The sequence below is a fragment of the Oryctolagus cuniculus genome, chromosome 2, assembly GCF_964237555.1.
Source record: "Oryctolagus cuniculus chromosome 2, mOryCun1.1, whole genome shotgun sequence".
NCBI classification, from domain to species: Eukaryota; Metazoa; Chordata; class Mammalia; order Lagomorpha; family Leporidae; genus Oryctolagus; species Oryctolagus cuniculus.
In genome coordinates, this window is record NC_091433.1 from 93733133 (window position 1) to 93758544 (window position 25412).

The 25412-nt window shown below is 38.9% G+C and overlaps 1 pseudogene; it reads left to right on the forward strand.

Moving 5' to 3' along the window:
• LOC127482623 (UBX domain-containing protein 6-like) overlaps positions 1–25412 on the forward strand; it is a 190329-nt pseudogene that overhangs the window by 157528 nt on the left and 7389 nt on the right.

Consider the following 25412-nt stretch of genomic DNA (forward strand, 5'->3'; position numbering starts at 1 on the left):
GTCTGATATTAATATGGCTACACCTGCTTTTTTTTGGTTTCTGTTGGCATGGAATATCTTTTTCCAACCTTTCACTTTCAGTCTGCATGCCTCTTTGTTAGAGAGATGTGTTTCTTGTAGGCAACAAATAGTTGGGTGTTGTTCCTTAAGCCAATCAGCCAATCGGTGTCTTTTAACTGAAGAGTTAAGTCCATTAACGTTTAATGTGACTATTGATATGCAGTGACTTTGCCCTGCCATTTTCCCGGAGATATTTTCTAGTATATGCTTTGAGCTTCCCATGCTCTTTTACTGGTAGGTGTTCTTCCTTTACCTTCTTTCATATTGATGGCTGTGTTTCTGTGTTTCTGAGTGTAGCACATCTTTAAGTATCTTTTCCAGGGCCGGATGAGTGGCGGCAAAGTCTTTCAATTTTTGTTTGCTATGGAAGGTCTTTATTTCACCTTCATTCACAAATGATAGCTTAGCAGGATATAATATTCTGGGCTGGCAGTTTTTCTCTCTTAGCACCTGTGCTATGTCTCACCATTCCCTCCTAGCTTTTAGGGTTTCTGATGAGAAGTCTGCTGTGAGTCTGATTGGAGATCCTCTGAAAATAATCTGATGTTTCTCTCCTGCACATTTTAGGATCTTTTCTTTATGGTTCACTTTGGTGAGTTTAATTACAACGTGTCGTGGTGAAGATCTCTTTTGGTCATGTTTATTGGGGGTTCTATGAGCTTCCTGTACTAGGATGTCTCTGTCCTTCTCCATACCCGGAAAGTTCTCTGCTAGTATCTCACTAAAAAGGCCTTCTAATCCTTTCACTCTCTCCATGCCTTCAGGAACTCCTAGAACTCCAATGTTGGTGTTTTTAATAGTATCCTGTAGATTCCCAACAATATTTTTTTAGATTTCTAATTTCCTCTTCCTTTCTTTGGTTTGACTGTATCCTTTCCTGTTCTCTGTCTTCTAAGTCCGATATTCTCTCTTCTGCTTCCCCCATTCTGTTTTTAAGGCTCTCTAATGTGTTTGTCATTTGATCTATTGAGCTCTTCATTTCATTTTGATTTCTCTTCACTATCACACTTTCCTGTTCTACTAGTTTCTGCGTTTCATTTTGATTCTTCCTTAAAATTTCATTTTCACGAGAGAGATTTTCAATCCTGTCCAATAAGGATTTCTGTAGTTCAAGGATTTGCTTTTGAAAACTTCTAAATGTTCTTATCATAAGTTTTTTGAAATCTGTATCTTGCATTTCTTCTATCTCATCATCTTCATAATCTTGGCTTGGGGTGTTTTGTTTATTTGGAGGCGTCATAGTGTCATCGTTGATCTTGTTCCCTCGATTTCTGTGTTTATTGCTTGGCATGGTTAATTCTTTTTCCCTCACTGTGAGGTGTTTTTTTTTTATACTATGTCTGTGTTAAGTGGACTGCCTGCTGTTGGAGGAGCCTTGGAGGCTTGAGATGGGTGTAGCCTGAAAGCTCTGCTTGGTTCTTCAGGGTTACAGGTGTGCAAAGGTGACACCCTCAGGTTACGCATGGTAAATCTCTCTTTATTTATTTATTTATTCATTTATTTATTTTATTTTATTTTATTTTTTATTCAGGACATAAGTAATACTGCAAGTCTGAGCAGAATGGATGGTATTTAGCTTCCGATCTCTGGCTTCTACCCAAAGAGTCTGTGCAGGCTCCGTTTCTCCTGCAGCTCCCACTGGGTTGCCTATGCTACTGAATTGTAGCCTTAACTCTCCTCTTTTATTATGTATATCCCAGCTCTTTGTCTCTTGCTTGCCTTTGCAAGGTTGGGGGAGAGAGGAACTTGTCTGTACCAGTACACCCCCACCTTTTTTTTTTTTCCTTCTCTCCTGTAGTCAGTCTGGTGAACTTTCCCACTTCAAAGCCCGCTTCCCGCTAAAATTCTGCCCGCCGTTTCCCCGCCAATGTCTCCAGTTACTGAGCTCACCTCCACTTCCAGCGCTGATGTGTGGACTCGGAGCCCTGGGCGTCCCTCCTCTCCCCGCTGGTGTCTGTGTCACAGTGACCCCCCTTCCCAAACTGGTGCTCAGATTCTGCGGCTCCCACGGTTCGGCTTCCGCGTGGTGGGTGACCCTGCTGTCCCAGTAGGTCCTCTGAGTCACAGCCACTAGCTCCAGAAGAGTTTCCTCTGCAATTTTTTTCCTGATCCTTTTTCTGAGGCTACTGTAATTCTGCTTTTATTAAACTAAATTTTCCCGGACTATTGGTGCACACCCTCACTATTCCTCCATCTTGGATATTATCTGTTTATAATTATTATATATTAAAAGGAAACCTGTTAAAGTGAAATGAACACTATGAGAAACGGTGACTTGATCAGCCCTTGCCCTGACTGTTGATGAACAACTTAACACGTTATCCCTCTCAGTATTTTTGTTGTTTATTTGTTCTACTTAATATTTTTGGTTGAATACTGTAATCAATACACAGTTATTCTCAAGTGTTGAAACTTAACTGAAAAGTGATCTCTGTTAAATATAAGAGTGGGAGTAAGAGAGGGAAGAGATGTGCAATTCGGGACATGCTCAAGCTGACTTACCTCAAACGATAGAATATATATATGAATATATTTATATACATGCAAATATAAATAAATGTACACACATATATATATATAAAGAATTTATTTATTTATTTGACAGGTGTACTTACAGACAGTGAGAGGAAGAGACAGAGAGAAATGTCTTCCATATGCTCATTTACTCCCCTAATGACTGCAATGTCTGGAGCTGGGCCAATCTGAGCTAGGAGCTTCCAGGTCTCCCACATTTTGGCAGGGAGCAAAGCACTTGGAACAGCTTCTATGGCTTTCCCAGGCTATTGCAGAGAGCTGGATGGGAAAAGGAGAAATGGGGACTAGAACTGGTACACATATGGGGTACCAGCACTGCAGGTAAAGGATTACACCACTGCACCACAGTGCTGGCCCCAATCTATCCTTTATTAAGGAGATCTCAGTAATCATGTTCAGGTATTGCTGTCCTATATTCATGGTCAAAGTCCTAGCAGAAAACACGATTTGGAGAATCAAAAGCACAAGGTGTGTAGGAGACTTCATTTCTCATACAGCACAGTTAATAACAAGGTTCCAAGAGGGGAAATTACTTGCATCTTTGAGAACAAATGGACATCACAGGTGATCTAAAGAATTTAGAAGGTTTGTGAGACCTTAGAGTGAAAAAGTCACTGGGAGCACAAGGACAGTGCCTAGAGTTTATTTTGATGGCTTTTAGCCCCTTTCATTGGAGGGAGGCCCACCTGTGGCTCAGGCACACCGAGTTCTAGTCCTGGTGGGAGCACCAGATTCTGTCCCAGTTGCTCCTCTTCTAGTCCAGCTCTCTGCTATGGCCCAGGAGTGCAGTGGGGGATGGCCCAAGTGCTTGGGCCCTGCACCTGCATGGGAGACCAGGAGGAAGCACCTGGCTCCTGGCTTTGGATCAGCACAGTGTGCCGGCCGTAGCACACTGGCCGCAGCGGCCACTGGTGGGTAAAGCAACAGAAAAAGGAAGACCTTTCTCTCTGTCTCTCTCTCTCACTGTCCACTCTGCCTGTCAAAATAAAAAAAATAATTTTTATAAAAAGACTTATTGGAGCCACTCTAGTGATTATACCCATGAAACTTTGTTAATAGATGCAAATAGAACCTGGGAAAATTGATGTTTATCTTATGCTGTAGAGACTTAAGATTGAACATCTTTTTTATCTTTTTTAATTATATAATTTAAAAACAAAGTTTAGATTTTTTTTTTTTACTTTACTAAGCCACAGCTCTGGCCCCATTAATATGTCTTAACAATGTTTTTTCCTCTCAGACTTATCTCTATTGTTTCAGTTAACTGCATGCCTTTTCTTTACATTCAGATTCTCTCAGCTGTCAAAGCTTATTCATCTTAATTCTGTTGTTCCTATTTCCCTCCCTTTTATTCTGTCCCTAGGCTAATTGAGGTCATGATTCTCCATTCCTTCTGTGTGGTGTCACAGTAGCCTTGAAGTGTTGTTTTTCTCTTCTGATTTCTAAAGAAAGAAATTATGTATTCCCCCAGTTTAGATATTTTAATAATTCATTCTAAAACAAAGGTTAAATGTTCTTAATTTGACAAGAATTTTCAGGGCCAGCAGTGTGGTGTAGTGGGTAGAACCACCACTTGCAGTGCTGGCATCTCATATAGATCCAGATCTCTGCTATAGCCTGGGAAAGCAGTAGAAGGTGGCCCAAGTCCTGGGCCCCTGCACCCATGTGAGAGACCTGGAAGAAGCTCCTTGCTCCTGGTTTTGGAGCGGCACAACTCTGGCCATTGCAGCCAACTGGGGAGTGAACCAGTGGATGGAAGACCCCTCTCTCTTCTCTGCCTCTCTCTGTGTAACTCTGACTTTCAAATAAATAAATAAATCTTTAAAAAAAGAATTTTTTCTAATTTTAGATTTGTTCTACTTCATTGCCACTTCAGGATGTGTGTAAGGAGTGCATATCCAGTTATTCTATTTTGGATTTTTGGGATTTTGTATTAACTCTGCTGTCTATTCATTTTTCTCGAGCATTGGTGATATCTTCTCCTTAGTTGTATTAAGAGAGAGAGCAAGGCCAGCGCCATGGCTCACTAGGCTAATCCTCCGCCTAGCGGCGCCGGCACACCAGGTTCTAGTCCCAGTCGGGGCGCCGGATTCTGTCCTGGTTGCCCCTCTTCCAGGCCAGCCCTCTGCTGTGGCCAGGGAGTGCAGTGGAGGATGGCCCAGGTGCTTGGGCCCTGCACCCCATGGGAGACCAGGAAAAGCACCTAGCTCCTGGCTCCTGCCATCGGATCAGCGCAGTGCGCCGGCCACAGCGCGCCAACCACGGAGGCCATTGGAGGCTGAACCAACAGCAAAAGGAAGACCTTTCTCTGTCTCTCTCTCTCTCACTGTCCACTCTGCCTGTCAAAAAAAAAAAAAAAAAGAAGAAGAGAGAGAGCAATAGCCCTCATGTCTTTTTAGGTAAGTAAGACATATTAAAAACAGAGCATTCAGTATACATTCATAGTATTTTGATTTGTTCAATTGGTTTACCTGACCTCCCTTGGATATTCTTGGTCTCTGCTGTACAACTTTCTATACTCATTAATTCTTTGATATTCCCAAATCCAGAAAATGAATGATTCAACAGCTGTGTTCCTGTATTTGCTGGGACTCAGGGTAAGAAGCAAAGTGGAGGTATTCAGGAATCTAAAGTTACATGCTACATAGCAAAGCAAATCATTTCCTATACAAAGTGACTGGGAAATCCAGAATCTTTTGCACACTATATTGGATCCTGAACTATTACTGAACTATTCAGTAAGATTTTAATGTATTTATTTTCTGTGTGTGTGTGTTTGTATTTCTAAATAAACTCTGCTGGGCTACTTAACATTAACGTGTATTGCAGAATTCTTTCATCAGTTTTTACTTTTAAAAAGTTTCTCTTTCAGTTTTATGGGAGAGGGTAGAAGTTTTCTGCTATGTAACTGAAAATTCATTCATTCATTAAAGTTAAAAAATATTTGTTGGAAATTGGTGGAATACTATTAATTCTCATGTGATTTGCATGAAACTAAATACATTCTCTATTTTGTTTTGCTTAACATTTCTGCATGTGTGGACTTCTTTTTTCCTTATTGCCCCAAATCCCTTTGTGTATTGGGATGGCAAATGGGTTTTACACTGGACAAAACATGTTATTTTGGCAAAGAAGTTCTTAGCCTTCCTGCTTCAAGTATTCAAATATTACATTAGAAATCAGTATATTTGTATACTGTACAAATGTCCTTCATACAATTTTGTAATATTCTGGGATGGGAGAGGGAGCAGGAAATAGGAGGGTTATGGGTGGGAGGGAAGTTATGGGGGAGGGGAAGCCACTGTAATCCAAAAGCTGTACTTTGGAAATTTATATTTCTTAAATGAAAGTTAAACAATTTTGTAATCTTCACCTTCCTTTTTATTTAGTCCTTTTTTTAAAAAAAGATTTATTTATTTTACTTGAATGTCAGAGTTACACACACAGAGAAGGAGAGAGAGAGAGAGAGAGAGAGAGAGAGAGCAGTCTTCCAACCGCTGGTTCACTCCTGATTTGGCCACAATGGCTGGAGCTGTGCCGATCCAAAGCCAGGAGCCAGTAGCTTCTTTTGGGTCTCCTATGCAGGTGCAGGAGCCCAAGGGTCTGGGTCATCCTCTACTGCTGGATAGTAAGTCTTACTTACCTAAAAAGCTGGATAGTAATTTGAGTAGCCAGGACTTGAACTGGCACCCATGTGGGATGTTGGCACTGCAAGCCACAGCTTTACTTGCTATGCCACAGCATCGGCCCCTTTATTCTTATGACTATTGCTACACTGTTGGAATTTATAATTGATAATGCTGAACAATTGAAACTGTCTTATTTACAATTGTAGTACTGGATATGGCAGTTTTACTTGAAGTAAAGTATGTAGCCTGCTTATTGTTTGATTTTTGGTAAAGCATGCATTTATATGTAAAGCAGATCTGTTAATCATTTAAAAGTGAATTATCATGATTACCCAGATATAAAGAATGCAATATGTGCTAATGAGTTAGCAGTCACAGACATTTAGAATTAGAGGGATATTAGAACCTTTTCAATACTGCAGTTTTTATGAAAAACTAATAATTTTTTTATTTGACAGGTAGAGTTATAGACAGTGAGAAAGACAGAAAGGTCTTCCTTCCATTGGTTCACTCCCCAAAGGGCCACCACAGTTGGAGCTGTGCCTATCCAAAGCCAGGAGTCAGGTGCTTTCTCCTGGTCTCCCATGCGGGTGCAGGGCCCGAGCACTTGGGTCATCCTCCACTGCCTTCCCGGGCCATAGCAGAGAGCTGGACTGAAAGAGGAGCAACCAGGAGTAGAACCCTTTGCCCAGATGGGATACCAGCACCACAGGCGGAGAATTAACCAAGTGAGCCATGGTGCTGGCCCCCGATAAATTTACTCTTAACAAAATATCAAAATATCTTATTCAGTATAAAGTTAGTAGTGAAAAAGAGACTACCTTGTTGAACACAGAAATTTGAGATTATATTTCTTGGTATTAATTTGCATCTTAAGGCTTATTGCCTAGTTTACTTCAATATTTCAATCTAATATTACTAATAATATCTTGTACTTAGTGGTTCACTGTGTGCAAGACAATATTCTTTTGATTTTTTTTAAGATTTATTTATTTATTTGGAAGTCAGAGTTACACAGATAGTGAACAAGAGGAAGAGAGAGAGAGAGAGGTCCTCCATCTGCTGGTTCACTCCCCAGATGGCCTAAAAGGTCAGAGATATGCCAATCTGAAGCCAGGAGCCAGGACCTCTTCAGGGTCTCCCATGCAGATTCAGGGGCCCAAGGACTTGGGCCAACTTCCTACTGCTCTCCCAGGCTCTAGCAGAGAGCTGGATGGAAAGTGGTGCAGCCAGGACTTGAACTGGCCTCCATATGGGATGCCCACACTGCATGCAGTGGCTTTACTGGCTACACCACAGTGCTGGCCTCAAGACAATGCTCTAAAATGATGCATTAATTATTCCCAAATATTGAAAAGTGGCATGGTACACATTTGAATGTGTTGTTTTGTACTAGTTGTAGAAACAGTTTAAAATATATTTATATTTAAAAATGTAAGTTTTGATCTAAAGTATTACTTTCCCTTAAGGTGCCTGTTTGGAAACTGAGAGATCGTTGAAGTCTATCTTGAGTACAACTGATATGATCCAAGCCTCCTTTATCACATGAGGATGCTAAATGCCAAGGCCCAGAGAAGTAAAGTGAATTGTTCAAGGTCACATAGGTAAGTTGTAGCAGGGATAATTCTGTATTAGAATTAGGTATCCTGATACATAGGCCACTGTTCTGTCAATTTAGTACTCCTTCTGGAGTTAAAGATTCTAAGTTGTGGAAAATTAAGTTTGGAAATTTAGTGGTTGCTATGTTGTTATGGTGAGAAATTTCTGTGTATAGCTATGAGTTGCTTAAATTTTATTCAATATATTTTTCTAGTATGTTTGCTATTTATTTGAAATGTATAACAAATAGCTTCATCTATTTGCCAAAAGAAGTTTTTAAAGATTTATTTATATTATTTGAAAGTCAGAATTACACAGAGAGAGAAGGAGAGGCAGAGAGAGTGGTCTTCCATTCACTGGTTCACTCCACAGTTGGCCTCCATGGGTGGAGCTGTGCCGACTAGCAGGCAGGAGCCAGGAGCCTCTTCCTGGTCTCCTATGCAGGTTCAGGGGCCCAAGGACTTGGACCATTTTATAGTGCTTTCCCAGGCCATAGCAGAGAGCTGGATAGGGAGTGGAGCAGCCAGGTCTTGAACTGATGCCCCTATGGAATACCAGCACTGCAGGTGGCAGCCTCACCCACTATGCCACAGTGCCAGCCCTTGCCAAAAGAATTTATAGAAGCTATTACATATATACACTTAACAATTATTTAGTTACTTGACACGAACTATCCCTGCATATTTGAAAATTTTGAATGGTATCACTTGGGTTTTAAGACTGTTATATTTTAGGTCTCTTAATATTTTTAGTGATGATGTTTTAAAGGCCCTTTCTGTTTTATGAAAAATGATAAGGATTTTGTTTTACAATGGCCATAGTATTACCACTTAAAGCAATAGATTAAATAACACTTTTAAACAAAGTCATTTAATACTGAATTCTAATACACTGGTGTATTTTAAAGTGAGAAACCGGATTTCTTTCAGATAGTCTAAATAAGAATGATAATCAAAATTGAAGGCATCTACAGTTTTTAATCACTTGTTTTAAATATTGGTCATAATGGTCCAATTTAGAGTTTTAATTTTAATTACCTTTAAAAGATTCAATATGGTTTATAGAAAGAATTCAGAGAACATAATTATATACTCAACCTCCCTCCCTTCTTTTTCCTTCTTTGTCATTTTTTTAGCTTATGAAATGACATTTTCAGTTTACATTACATTAAAAAGGGTTGTTGAATCAAGGGCAAGTTTAACAGGCAAAAAGCAAAAAGATCCTAATTTAGAGGGAATACAGACAATGGCTCTAAACAATATTTGAATATCACATCTAAACAATATTTGAAGAAATTGATAAAATAAATATTTTAGTTTCTCCTACTAAAATGCTCAGAGAAAGTCTTTCATTATTTATCAAATATTAGTGCAAAAATATGGATTTAAATGATCCCAAAAAGTGACCAAGTTTTGTGTAATAAAGTCCAATTTTTGTCAAGGCTTTTTGACAGTCACAGAAAACTTGTGTTTGTGAATGGGAAGAATAATATCAAAATGTCCATACTACCAAAAGCAATTTGCAAATTCAATGCCATCCCAATCAACATACCAAGGATGTTCTTCTCAGAGCTAGAAAAAATGATGCTAAAATTCATATAGAAACATGAGAGATGCTTAACATCTAAAGCAATATTATAAAGCAAAAAAAAAGCTGGAGACATCACACCATATTTTAAGACATATTACAAGGGTCATCACTATGACAAAGCAGGTAAAGTCACCGTCTGCTGTGCTGGCATCTCATATGGGTGCCAGTATGTTTCCCAGCTGCTCCACTTCTTATACCCCTCTCTGTTATAGCCTGAGAAAAAAGTAGAAAATGGCCAACGTCTTTGGGCCCCTGCACCTGCATAGAGACCTGTTAGAGGCTCCTGACACTTGGATACAGATCAACACAGCTCTGGCCATTGTGGCCATTTGGGGAGTAAACCAGTGGATGGAAGACCTCTCTCTCTCTGCCTCTACCTCTCTGTAACTCTGCCTTTCAAATAAATAAATAAACTGCAAAAAAAGAAGAGGTGTTAGCACTGACATAATAACAGACACATAGTTCAATGGACAAGAATAGGTAGCATAGAAATAAACCCAAATTTCTACCAGCAACTCATATTTAACAAAGGAACTAAAATGACCTGGAGAAAGAAGAATCTCTTTCACAAGTGGTGCAGAGGAACTTGATTATCCATATGTAGAAGCCTGAAAATAGACTCCAACATCTCTTACACTATGTGAAAGTGAACTCACAGTGAATTAAAATCTAATCATAAGACCAAAACCCAAGTAAACATAGGGAAACTCTAAATATTGTCAACAGACCATAGCTTTTGGGTAAGATTCCAATAGCAATAGTAACAAAAATAAAAACAGAGACATTTGAGTATATCAAACTAAGATACTTCTTCACAACAAAGTAAACATCAGAGTGTAGATACAGCGAACAGAATGGCAGGGAAAATTAAAACTCTGAATGTTTACAGATTTCCAGAACATTTACATAAATTGGAAAAACTCCAAAAAATACAGTGAAGAAACAGGCAAGGATCTGAATAGACATTTCTCAGAAGAAATGTAAATGGTCAAAACATGTGAATATGCCCGATGTCACTAGCCATTATGTAAATATAAATCAGAACACAATATCAGTCTCCAACACCTGTGGGAGAATACAATGCTCAGGTTTTTGTGTGTGCAGCAAGTGGGTTTAGAGGACCCTGTTCACCTCAGGAGAGCAGAGTCTACAGGGGGGTAAAGAAACCTTACTGCTTTCCTAATGGGCTTATTAAGTTCTCGACCAGTGCCTGTTAGTCTTGCCACAAACTTTCTAGTCTCACTACTTTCCTTCTTCTTCCTCTTCTCTATGACTTGTAAAATAGTATACATTCTATATACTGTGGATACTTTGATTTATTTTATTCCTTCTGTCTCTTACGAAGTTCCTCCACAAAAGCACAGACCTCAAAATATTCATTCATTTATGCAGTCTGCAGATTTCATGAGCTACTAAATTCCAAGTAGTATGTTAAAGGCAAGATCTAGGCCTAAGAGAAAAGTGGTCTGAATTCTGTGCCTAGAAGAGGATTTGGGACATAGTAGAACTTCAGTGAAGTGCTATGTGAATGGCATGCACTCAGTAAATGAGTAATCTAAAGCATACACTGCATTTAAGCAACACAGCAGCCCTACTCACCTCAGGTAGAGCAATTGAGAGGAATAATGTGAACAAAAATAAGACATCAATAAGTTGAATAATAACAGGAAAAATGAGATGGATGCCAACATTACTGACCTATTTTTGAGGAATTAAATTGATAGAGGGGCTGGCATTGTGGCTAAGTGGGGTAAGCTGCAATCTGTGAGGCCAGCATATCATGTGAGTTCCACTCTGAGTTTAGGAATCTCCACTTCCAATTTAGCTCACTGCTAAATACCTGGGAAACCAGCAGAAGATGGATGAAGGACTTGGGTCCTTGCCACTCACATGGGAGACTTGGATGAAGCTCCTGACTTCAGCATGCCCCAGGCTCAGCTGTTGAAACTCTGGGGTGTGAGCCAGCAGATGAAAGCTATCTCTGTCTTTCCCTCTCTCTCTAAATCCACCTTTCAAATAAACAAATATTTAATAAACAAATTATCTGATTCAAAAATACACAAAACCATGAACAATACTATATCATCTTTATGCCAAAATGATAAAAAATAACAAATGCTAGAGAGCATATGGGAAAAGAAAACCTTCATATATGGTGGGTGAAAACACAAATTAGTACAGATGTTATGGAGAACATTGTGGTCATTCCTTAAAAAGGATAAAAATTGGGGCCGGCGCTGTTGTGCAGTGGGTTAAAGCCCTGGCCTGAAGGGCCATGGACAGTGCATCTGAAGTGGCAAATCACCTTTCACAACCTCTCCACTTACAGCTAAAAGGGTTTTTTCCTGTATGTGTTGTCCTGGGGACTATCGCATGAGAGTTTTTTAAAGATTTATTTATTTATTTGTTTGTTTGAAAGTCAGAATTACAGAAAGCAAGAGGGAGATAGAGATCTTCCATCCACTGGTTCATTCCCTAAATGGCCACAATGGTCAGGGCTGGGCCAGGCTGAACCCAGGAGCCAGGATCTTCATCTGGGTCTCTGATGTGAGTACAGGGGCCCAAGTACTGGGGCTATCTTCCACTGCTTTTCCAGGTATATTAGCAGGGAGCTGGATCCAAAACAGAGCAGCCAGGACTTGAACTGGCACCCATAGGTGATGCAGGCTATTGCAGACAACACAGCTGTGGTCCCACATGAGAAATTTTAAAGTAGGTCTTGTCACATCCTGGATAACTACAGATGGGACTTCTTATTCTGGAAGAGTCAATCTGAGAAAAGACTTTAGCTGCTAAATGGGAAAACCCAGGAATGGAGGCAATGGGAGAGCCTGGTATCATCTGAGCTCACCATTGGCATCTATGGGCTTTGTAAAAAGCACTGAGGTACAAGAGATATGACAACTGCTTTGGGCACCTGAGAACCCATCATCAGCTTTTGTCCTGAGGACATGGGCCAGCTGATATCTATACATGACTGTCTCTGAGGTAGGCACAGAAAAGTCAAAGTGAGCACCCTCTTTTTCATCAACTTCTGCCACTGTTTCACTCACATCTCTGTTTGGTGACCCAGCTGCACAAGGTATGTTTTTCCCTTGCAGTGTTACATTTAGGTGGATTCTTTGAAAGGGGTTGTCCTTAACACTTGGAGATGCTGGCTGCATTTACTGGCAGGATCGGTGGCTACAAAGGTGGGCATCAGCTGCAGGATGCAACACACTGACTGCATGAGCCTTGGGCAACTTGGAGGAGAGACATTGGGATGTTTTCTTCCTCTGAATGGTGCAGCAATGTGCAGCTTCACTGGATTGGAAAATGACTTGAGGTATTTTACTTGAAGTAGATGGTGCAATCAGATTGACAATAGGGTTCAAATTCTGAGTGGCTGTAAGGTAGAGTCAACAAAATGTGGAAATGAAAATAGGATGTCCTCAGAGTCAGATTCTCTCCCTCTGATGTGTCAGATACTTATGCAATGGGTCTGTTTTCAAGGAATTTTGTAAAATCAGACACCCAGTTGCAAGTCACTGACTTTGAGTGTCTTAAAAGTACTTTGCAGTTTTGCTCCAGAAATTCAAACTCTTCTGACCTTTGAGAAATTGTTTCCTCCATTACTTATGGCTATGCTGCGTGCCATCTGCCCTCTCCTCATTCAGGTAGTTGCTCCACCTGCTCCATGCTGTGGGCACAGGCAGAGCCTGCAGCCAGCCAACCAGTGGAATGTGTGTGTGAGGCACTGGCCACTGAGCTGCTGCTTCCCAACCATGAGAATCTGCATCAGTGGTATGTGCTCCCAATCACCAGCAGCAGTGTGATCCAGAGTAATTCCACAGTCACCTGATTTAGTGCTGCCCTGGTCCTCACCACCCCTCTCCACTCATGCCCCACCATGGGCTAGGGGACTGTGCTGCATGAGGGGGTCTACCCAAGAGGCCTGGGGTCAGTGGTGACCCAGAGTGTTCTAGACAACCAGCCCAGCCTGAGGGAGGGAGACAACTAGTTCCTATAGTTCGACTCACAGTCAAACTTACAAAAAGGATGCAGGTATACCTTTCTTTCTAATGAAGATAACATTGGGAAGGCATTGTACTTAGCAGTTAAGATGCCATTTTGGGGGGATGGTGCTGCAGTTTAGTAGGTTAAGCCTTCACCTGCAGCCCTGACAACCCATATGGGTGTCAGTTTATGTCCTGATTGCTCCTCTTCTGATCCAGCCATCTGCTTAAGGCCTGGGAAAGTAGTTGAAGATGGCACAAGGATTTGGGCCCCTGCATCCACATGGGAGACCTGAAGGAAGCTCCTGGCTCCTGGCATTTGATTGGCCCAGTTCTGGCCATTGCAGCTATTTGGAGAAAAACCCTGAGGATGGAAGACCTCTCTCTCTCTCTCTCTCTCTGCCTCCTAAATAAAGGAATAAATCTTTTTTTAAAAAGATGCCATTTGGGAACAGTGTCCCACGTTGGAGAACTTGGCTTCACATCTTGGCTCCGGATGCTTACTCCACTCTCCTGCCAGCACAGACCCTGAGAGGCAGTGCTGACTGGTCAGGTGGTAGGGTTCCCCACTCATGTGGGAGCCTTGCATTCAGTTCCAGCTCCTAGCTTTAGGCTGACTCAGATCTACGTTGTTGGTGTTTGAGAAGTGAACCAACAGATGAGAGCTCTGCTACAGTCTCTCCCTGTCAAGTAATTTTTTAAATGTTTTTCTCATTGTAAAACAAGGAGCATGGAAAACAAGAATATTGAAAGTTTCAAGAAAATCTATAATTCTATCATACAATTAACATTATGGGCATTGATTTCTACACATTAAATGATTGTCAGTATAAATTATTGCCCTACACTTTTTATAGACACTATTCAAAGCATATCCTCAACTAATTCAATTAATTTAAAAGATTTATTAAATGATAGACTACATTAAATTTATGGATGAATTTTATCAAGCATCATCCAATGTAAATGATTACCATATGTTTGCACTCTTGGGAATCATTCTATTGTGAATATTTTGGCATCAATATAATTCTGTTTAAAATTTCTTTATGAAAAAATATCTGGACTAGAAATCAATTGAATAGTATTTCATGGTTTTGTTACCTAATGACAAATTGCCTTCATTGAGGTTTATAAGTATTTATTCTTTCAACACTAATGTTATGTGTTTATCAAATACAGTTATATTAAGATACATTTGGGGTTGGCACTGTGGCATAGCGGGTAAAGCTGCAGCCTGGCACTGCTAGCATCCCAAATGGATGCTGGTTCGAGTCCCAGCTGCTCCACTTCTGAGCCAGCTCTCTGCTAAGGCCTGGGAAAGCACTGGAAGATGGTCCAAGTCCATGGGCCCCAGAACTCACATGGAGGACCCAGAAGAAGCTCCTGGCTCCTGGCTTTGGGTCAGTGCAGCTCTAGTCATTGCAGCCAATTGGGGAGGGAACCAGCAGATGGAAGACCTCTCTCTCTCCTTTCTGCCTCTTCTTCTCTCTATGTGTAAATCTGGCTTCCAAATAAATAAATAAATAATTTTTAAAAAGATACATTTGTTTGCAAACAATATGTGACATCAATACAACTACTTAAATTTTCTCATACAAGTAGTTTAATTTGGGGGCCTGAATTATGGCTGATCGGTTCTATAGTCTAATGATATCTTTGAACCCAACTATTTTCCCCTTCTGTATGAATTTCAGTGTTGTATATTACTAGAATTCTGAAAAAAATTCACAGGAACTTTTAAGGCATCATCTAAACATCATAATCTCCAAAGAGCAAAAATTATTGCAAACCATGATTTTCTAGAATTATTTCTTTGTATAATGCTACAATTTTATTGTAGCTTTAAATTGAGCAAACACACACACACACACACACACACGTACCCTACATACATTCACAAATGCACATACACAATTAGCAAGACTCCAAAGCATTTACCAAAATGCATCAATATGCTAGTTTAAGATTACTGCCAAAGAATAGTCCCTTTCTTTAAATACCAATTTACTCTATTGATTTATTTTTGACCTAAAATGATGCAGGTATCATCACAAAGCACAAATGAGTGAATAAGTTATATTATCTAGGGAATTAGATAAGAAATGGCTCACTCATCAAATTAAAATGAATTGAATCCAGTTTGAGTTACCATGTCAAGCAAAATATGAAGTTTTACAAAAATTGAATGTATATAAGTTCAAATAAATTTTGAGTTGTATCTAAATGTGTACACTACAACATTAAGCATAAAGGCACAGATATTTAAATACCTTTATTTAGGAAAATGTGAATAGATAATAATAATAATTGCTAACATTTATTTTATACCAGGTGATGTTTCCAGAATTTTATGTTTCCAGAAAAATGGAGGTAGCTCCTGTTAACTTTAAAGAAAATGCAACTGAGGCATGAAGAGATAAGTAACTGGTTTGCCCAAGGATATATAATCATGAAGTGGCAAAGCCTTAGACTTGGCATGATCTGAATGGCAGCATTTTTTTTTTCACAAATTCAATGTTTGATGTATTTCATATATTCACTAAAAGGATTTACTATCAAATACTTTCTGATAAAACCTATGAAAACTGAAGATGAGTATTGCTCCAAACCAAATACTTAAGCCTAGCATTAGGTGTAGCAGATAAAGCCATTGTCTTTAAATTTAGCAAAGATATGCCTTGTTAGATGAGTGTACTTTGTGTAATTCTTCTTGTCAGTGTATACACTTTAGAAATTGAATTCAGGGGCCAGTGCTGTGGCACAGCATGTTAAAACCCCGGCCTGTGGTCCCAGCATCCCATATGGGTGCTGGTTTGAGTCCCAGTTGCTCCATTTCTGACCTGGCTCCTTGCTAATGCACCTGGGAAAGCATCAGAGGATGGCTCAAGTCCTTGGGCCCCTGCACCCATATGGGAGACCTGAGAAAAGCACCCAGCTCTGGGCTTCAGATCAGCTCAGCTCTGGCTTCTGCAGCCAATTGGGAAGTGAACCAGCAGATTGAAGACTTTTCTCTCTGTCTCTACCTGTCTATGTAACTCTGTCTTTCAAATAAATAAAAATAAATCTAGAAAAAATTGATTACATCAGGCAACACATATGAACTTTTTATAGAAAGATTGACATTTAGAAAAATTTTAGACCTACAGAAAAAAATTGGTACAAATGTGAACTTTTGAATAAAAATCTATTTTTCATGAATGCATGGTGTTATAAAACACAGCAATACATCACTGAGAACCAAAAATAAATTGGACTATCTCATTCTGTGATTTGAAATCTATTGACAAATATCCTTTATTTTTCTTACAGAGAATGTAAATAGTGTTGTGATATCAAACTCATTCTAAGTTTAGGTACCCCATGGAAAGTTTGATCTAATGAAAACAAATCTGTTGGATCATTTACCTCATACATTCCACTACCATTAAAATAATATATCTGTCATAATACATCAAGAATAAAACATATTTATGCCTAAAATACAAATTCAACTATTACAAACTGTTCAGCAAAATTTAAAATTGTTTGTTTTTAATATTCTAAAATGAAACATTTTTCTTTGCTTCTCAATAAAAATGTGATACACTTTAACATCTTCAGAATAAGAACTGAGAGTGTACAAAGCATTATTTATTTATTTATTTATTTATTGCCAGGCAGAGTTAGACAGTGAGAGAGAGAGAGACAGAGAGAAAGGTCTTCCTTCCACTGGTTCAGCCCCCAAATGGCCACCATGGCCTCCCGATATCCCATGTGGGTGCAGGGCCCAAGCACTTGGGCCATCCTCCACTGCTCTCCTGGGCCACAGCAGAGAGATGGACTGGAAGAGGAGCAACCAGGACAGAACCAGCACCCCAACTGGGACTAGAACCTGGGGTGCCAGCACTGCAGGCAGAGGATTAGCCTTGTGAGCCACGTCACTGGTGAAATATATTTTAAGGAGAGAATTTGTAATGTTCATTTTTAAAGTAACAAAAACATTTTTCACTTCTTGGTTTGCATTTTAAAATTGTACATACATATATATATATATATATATATATATATATGTATGTATTTTAGCCATCCTTACTGGTTACTGCAAATTACCACATACTAGAATTAATTGCTTCTCAACATTTACAATTTGTTTCTTCATTTTAAAGGAAAATATTTGTGTCTCTTGAGTAAACAAGTAAATATTATGATTTGGCATCATTTTATAAAACTCAAATCTGTAAGAAATCAAAATCCACTGCTGAAATATTCTATAAGAATGTACTCATGCATATTGTTCTTACAATAGATTCACCCGTGTCATAGGAGAGCAACTCCTTGCTCAACATTCAAAATTTTCACGTTCTTCTAAATATTCCTTTTAACATAGTGACCACAGTTGGACACAAGAGAGTCTTTAAAATTAAAAGAAATAATTTGGGTATGCTGACTTTCCTAGTCTTCTTGTTTTCCTGGGACAGAGTATCTTTTTTGAATGTAGGCTGACAAGGATACAACCCTCTCCACAAAGTAAAATCCCTAATCATTAGAGCACTGCTCCTGACCCCTGCTCACTTGTTCCTCTATGTGGGATTTATGAATGACTTGCATGAATGGAGATATTGGAAAGAGGCAATGAGCTACCACCCCCCCTTTTCTTTATTTAGCACTTTTCTAGGATGCCTATGAGAGAACATGAGTTCTTGTCTGCCCTGTTTTATACTGTAAATTTAGCAAAAAACCTGTACTCTGTAAGTGACTAGGTAAGGATGCAATGTAATGTACTAGGGCAACGGAAGGGAATCTTTGTTGCTAAGCATCAAGACTAACAACTCTGTGGGCTAGAAAGTTACATTTTGACTTCTTTCCATGTGCAGCTTGAATCATTCAGAATTCAGAGAAAGTAGGAATGTAAGTTATGAACACACTTCACTGCCACAAATGTTATGATACTCATCAGTTTGCAATCAGGAATGATTTAAAATTTAACCAAAAATACCACAGTAAACTATGGCAGATTCATCAACACCTACACTTATAATTAACATCCACATTTATAATTGTATCATTCTATGAATGATCTGACAGGAATTATTATCTGGGATGGATAATTAACAACTCCTTTTACAATTTTTATAATGTACCAAAAAAGTGAACTTTGAATCCTTTGGGAATTGGATAAGCTAAATATATTTGTATATGATGAGTCTAGGCTGAGAACTTGTAAGCACAATACCAACCATAATACCTACTAACAATTAAAACCTTGGAATAAATGTAACTAAGAATTTGAAAGATTTTAACAACGAAAATTACAAAACATTAAAGGAAGAAATAGAAGAACACACAAAAAAATGGAAAAATATTTCATGTTTGTGCACTGGAAAAATTAATATCATCAAAATTTTTATACTACCCAAGGTGATTTATAGATTCAATGAGATCCCAATCAAAACTCCAAGAACATTCTTCTCAGATCTAGAAAAAAGAATGCTAAAATTTGTGTAGAAACACAAGAGACCCCCAAATAACTAAAGCAACATTAAACAAGAAAAAATTGGAAGTATCAGAAGACCAGATTTCAAGACATACTACAGGGCAGTTACAAACAAAATAGCCTGGGACTGGAAGAAAAAAAGACATGTATACCAATGAAACAAAATATAAACCAAAAAAATTAATCCATGCAGCTACAACCAACTAGTCTTTGACAAACCAGCTAAAATCAATCCCTGGAGAAAGGACAGTCTCTTCAACAAATAGTGTTGGGAAAATTGGATCTCAACATGCAGACATATGAAACAAAACCTGTACTTACACCCATACAAAATCAACTCACAACTGATCATGAATCTAAATCTATGACCTGATATCAACATATTACTAGAGGAAAACATTGGGAAAACTCTGCAAGATATTGGCATAGGAAAGACTTCTTGGAAAAGACCCCAGAAGCACAGGCAATGAAAGCAGAAAGAGACAAAAGGGATTACATCAGGCTTAGAAGATTTGTGCTGCAAAGGAAACACTAAGCAAAGTGAAGAGTGCTAGAAAATATTTGCAAACTATATAACTGATAAAGGGTTAATATCTTGAAGTAACACCTTAACAGTAGGGACTCCAGTTTGGAGCACTTGAGACTCCATTCTGGAAAGGTGCCCCCCCACACACCATGAGATTCTGCTCTGAAACTATGATCTAAAACAGTTGAATAATAGCAGTCCACTACATCACACTTGGCAGAGCACAGAAACCCCCTAGCATGCTCGATCAAGCTTGGAAGCAGATAGACTACACATAGATTAATGATAAAAATGTAATTTGTCTATGTTCTACGTATGATTAAAATCAATACCTGGATTAATGTCAAGATTATAGTTGGAATTGTTAAGATTGTAACTCGTATTGTCAAAATTATAATTGATACTAGTTTACTGATACTAGATTACTGATACTAGCTTATAATTGATACCAGTTTCACATAGGTTTTAAGTCAGTAACCAGTAACCAGATCTTGGATTGAGATAGCCACAACACACCAGATATTTCTGCTTTCCTCCAGGCATATCCACACAAAATGTGGAATTTGGGTGAAATTTAACCCAAAAATCATCATCAAAGTTGTTTTGGGAAAAGCACAAACTTTCTCTTCGGCTTGTGGATCCAATGTCATGTTTACAAACAAAATATCATATTTCCTTTGATTTCTGAAGCTTTCTGCCTAGAAAACTTGAATGTGTGGAGGATTTGAGTCCATGTGCAACCAATTAGTGTTTGCCAGCAGAAAACAAAAAGTTAGATTATAAAATTCGTTCAAAACCTAAACTTCGTAGATAATGTCAAGAAAACACAAACAAACACAGAGGCTATAACAAGATCTCGGATTGAGATAGCCACAACACACCAGATATTTCTGCTTTCTTCCAGGCATATCCGGTCAAAGTGGTGTGGAATTCAGGTAAAATTTAACCAAGAAATCACCATCACAATTGTTTTGGAGGAAATTGGAATCTTTCTTTCAGCAAGTGAATCCAGTGTCATGTTTACAAAAGCAAATATCGTGTTTGCACAGGTTTCTGAAGCTTTCTGCCTAGAAAACTCGAATGTGTGGAGGATTTGACTCCATGTGCAACCAATCAGCGTTTGCCAGCAGAAAACAAAAAGGTTACATGCTAAACTGCATTCAAAACCATAAAGTCCGTAGATAAAGTCCAGAAAACACAAATAAACACAGAGGCTGTAGCAAGAACTAGGATTGACATAGCCACAACTCATCAGATATTTCTGCTTTCATCCAGGCATATCTGGACAAATTGTTGTGGAATTCGGGTAAAATTTAACCAAAAAATCACCATCAAAATTGTTTTGGAGAAAAGCACAATCTTTCTCTTCAGCAAGTAGATCCCATGTCATGTTTGCAAAAAGAAATATTATGTTTTCGCGTGTTCCTGAAGCTTTCTGCCTAGGAAACCAGAATGTGTGGACGATTTGACTCCATGTGGAAACAGTTAGCTTTTGCGGGAAGAAAACAAAAAGTTACATGGTAAAATTCAATCAAAACCTAATGTTACTAGATAATGCCCAGAATACACAAACAAATGCAGAGGCTGTAGCAAGATCTGAGATTGACATAGCCACAACTCACCAGATATTTCTGCTTTCCTCCAGGCATATCCTCACAAAATGTGGAATTTGGGTGAAATTTAACCCAAAAATCATCATCAAGGTTGTTTTGGGAAAAGCACAAACTTTCTCTTCGGCTTGTGGATCCAATGTCATGTTTACAAACAAAATATCATGTTTGCTTTGATTTCTGAAGCTTTCTGCCTAGAAAACTTGAATGTGTGGAGTATTTGACTCCTTGTGGAACCAGTTAGCGTTTGCCAGCAGAAAACAAAAAGTTAGATTATAAAATTCGTTCAAAACCTAAACTTCGTAGATAATGTCAAGAAAACACAAACTAGAGGCTATAACAAGATCTCGGATTGAGATAGCCACAACACACCAGATATTTCTGCTTTCTTCCAGGCATATCCGGTCAAAGTGGTGTGGAATTCAGGTAAAATTTAACCAAGAAATCACCATCACAATTGTTTTGGAGGAAATTGGAATCTTTCTTTCAGCAAGTGAATCCAGTGTCATGTTTACAAAAGCAAATATCGTGTTTGCACAGGTTTCTGAAGCTTTCTGCCTAGAAAACTCGAATGTGTGGAGGATTTGACTCCATGTGCAACCAATCAGCGTTTGCCAGCAGAAAACAAAAAGGTCACATGCTAAACTGCATTCAAAACCATAAAGTCCGTAGATAAAGTCCAGAAAACACAAATAAACACAGAGGCTGTAGCAAGAACTAGGATTGACATAGCCACAACTCACCAGATATTTCTGCTTTCATCCAGGCATATCTGGACAAATTGTTGTGGAATTCGGGTAAAATTTAACCAAAAAATCACCATCAAAATTGTTTTGGAGGAAAGCACAATCTTTCTCTTCAGCAAGTAGATCCCATGTCATGTTTGCAAAAAGAAATATTATGTTTTCACGTGTTCCTGAAGCTTTCTGCCTAGGAAACCAGAATGTGTGGACGATTTGACTCCATGTGGAAACAGTTAGCTTTTGCGGGAAGAAAACAAAAAGTTACATGGTAAAATTCAATCAAAACCTAATGTTACTAGATAATGCCCAGAATACACAAACAAATGCAGAGGCTGTAGCAAGATCTGAGATTGACATAGCCACAACTCACCAGATATTTCTGCTTTCCTCCAGGCATATCCTCACAAAATGTGGAATTTGGGTGAAATTTAACCCAAAAATCATCATCAAGGTTGTTTTGGGAAAAGCACAAACTTTCTCTTCGGCTTGTGGATCCAATGTCATGTTTACAAACAAAATATCATGTTTGCTTTGATTTCTGAAGCTTTCTGCCTAGAAAACTTGAATGTGTGGAGTATTTGACTCCTTGTGGAACCAGTTAGCGTTTGCCAGCAGAAAACAAAAAGTTAGATTATAAAATTCGTTCAAAACCTAAACTTCGTAGATAATGTCAAGAAAACACAAACTAGAGGCTATAACAAGATCTCGGATTGAGATAGCCACAACACACCAGATATTTCTGCTTTCTTCCAGGCATATCCGGTCAAAGTGGTGTGGAATTCAGGTAAAATTTAACCAAGAAATCACCATCACAATTGTTTTGGAGGAAATTGGAATCTTTCTTTCAGCAAGTGAATCCAGTGTCATGTTTACAAAAGCAAATATCGTGTTTGCACAGGTTTCTGAAGCTTTCTGCCTAGAAAACTCGAATGTGTGGAGGATTTGACTCCATGTGCAACCAATCAGCGTTTGCCAGCAGAAAACAAAAAGGTCACATGCTAAACTGCATTCAAAACCATAAAGTCCATAGATAACGTCCCGTAAACACAAACAAACACAGAGGCTGTAGCAAGAGCTAGGATTGACATAGCCACAACTCATCAGATATGTCTGCTTTCATCCAGGCATATCTGGACAAATTGTTGTGGAATTCGGGTGAAATTTAACCAAAAAAATCACCATCAAGGTGGTTTTGGAGAAAAACACACTCTTCCTCTTCGGCGAATGGTTCCAAGGTCATGTTTACAAACCCAAATAGCATATTTGCTCAGGTTTCTGGAGCTTTCTGACAGGAAAACTCGAATGTGTGGAGTATTTGACTCCTTGTGGAACCAATTAGCATTTGCCAACAGAAAAGTAAAAGATTATAAAATTCACTCAAAACCGTAACGTCCATAGATAATGTCCAGAAAACACAAACACAGAGGCTGTAGCAAGATATGGGATTGAGACAGTCACAACCCACCAGATATTTCTGCTTTCATCCAGGCATATCCAGACAAACTGGAGTAGAACTCGGGTGAAATTTAACCAAGAAATCACCATCAAAATTGTTTTGGAGGAAATGGGAATCTTTCTTTCAGCAAGTGAATCCAGTGTCATGTTTACAAAGGCAAATATCATGTTTGCACAGGTTTCTGAAGCTTTCTGCCTAGATAACTCGAATGTGTGGAGGATTTGACTCCATGTGCAACCAATTCGGGTTTGCCGGCAGAAAAGCAAAAATTACATGCTAAAATTCACTCAAAACCGTAAAGACCATAGATAATGTCCAGAAAACACAAACAAACACAGAGGCTGTACCAAGATCTAGGATTGAAATAGCCACAACTCACCAAATATTTCTGCTTTCATCCAGGCATATCTGGACAAAGTGTTGTGGAATTCGGGTGAAATTTATCCAAAAAATCACTGTCAAAGTGGTTTTGGAGAAAAGCACACTCTTCCTCTTCGGCGAATGGATCCAAGGTCATGTTTACAAACACAAATAGCATGTTTGCTCAGGTTTCTGGAGCTTTCTGCCAGGAAAACTCGAATGTGTGGAGTATTTGACTCCTTGTGGAACCAATTAGTGTTTCCTAGCACAAAACTAAAACATTATAACATTCACTCAAAACCATAAAGTCCATAGATAATGTCCAGAAAACACAAACACAGAGGCTGTAGCAAGATCTGGAATTGAGACAGTCACAACCCACCAGATATTTCTGCTTTCCTCCAGGCATATCCGGACCAAGTGTTGTGGAATTCGGGTGAAATTTAACCCAAAAATCACTGTCAAAGTGGTTTTGGAGAAAAGCACACTCTTCCTCTTCGGCGAATGGATCCAAGGTCATATTTACAAATACAAATAGCATGTTTGCTCAGGTTTCTGGAGCTTTCTGACAGGTAAACTCGAATGTGTGGAGTATTTGACTCCTTGTGGAACCAATTAGCGTTTCCCAGCACAAAACTAAAACATTATATCATTCACTCAAAACCATAAATTCCATAGATAATGTCCAGAAAACACAAACAAACACAGAGGCTGTAGCAAGTTCTTGGATTGAGACAGTCACAACCCACCAGATATTTCTGCTTTCCTCCAGACATATCCAGACAAAGTGGTGTGGAATTCGGGTGAAATTTAACCAAAAAATCACCATCAAACTTGTTTTAGGAAAAGCACAATCATTGTCCTTGGCAAGTGGATCCAAAATCATGTGCACTAACAAAAATATTATGTTTTATTTGGTGTCTGAAGTTTTCTTCCTAGAAAAATTGAATGTGTGGGCGATTTGAATCCACGTGCAACCAGTTAGTGCTTGCCATCAGAAAAACAAATATTACATGCTTAAATAATCTCAAACCCGTAAAGTCCGTAGATAATGTCTAGAACACACAAACACACACAGAGGCTGTAGCAAGATCTCAGATTTAGATAGCCACAACACACCAGATATTTCTGCATTCCTCCAGGCATATCCTGACAAGGTGGAGGTGGAATTCGGGTGAAATTTAACCAAAAAAAAAATCACCTTCAAAGTGGTTTTGGAGAAAAGCAAATTCTTTCTATTCGGCAAGTGGATCCAATGTCATGTTTACACACACAAATATAATGTTTGCTTGGGTTTCTGAAGCTTTCTGTCTAGAAATGACAAATGTGTGGAGGATTGACTCTATGTGGATCCTACTAGTGTTTGCCAGCAGAAAACAAAAAGTTACATTATAAAATTAGTTCAAAACCTAAAGTTCGTAGATAATGTCCAGAAAATACAAACAAACACAGAGGCTGTAACAAGATCAGGATTGAGATAGCCACAACACAGAAGATATTTCTGCTTTCATATAGGCATATCCGGACAATGTAGTGTGGAATTCGGGTGAAATTTAACCAAAAAATCAAGGTGAAAGCGGTTTTGGAGAAAAGCACAATCTTTCTCTTCGGCAAGTGGATCTAATGTCATGTTTACACACACAAATACCATGTTTTCTCAAGTTTCTGAAGCTTTCTGCCAGGAAAACTCGAATGTTTGGAGGATTTGACTCCATGTGCAATCAATTAGCATTTGGCAGCAGAAAACAAAAAGTTACATGCTAAAATGCATTCAAAACAGTAAAGTCCGTATTAATGTCCAGAAACCACAAAAAAAAAAAACACAGAGGCTGT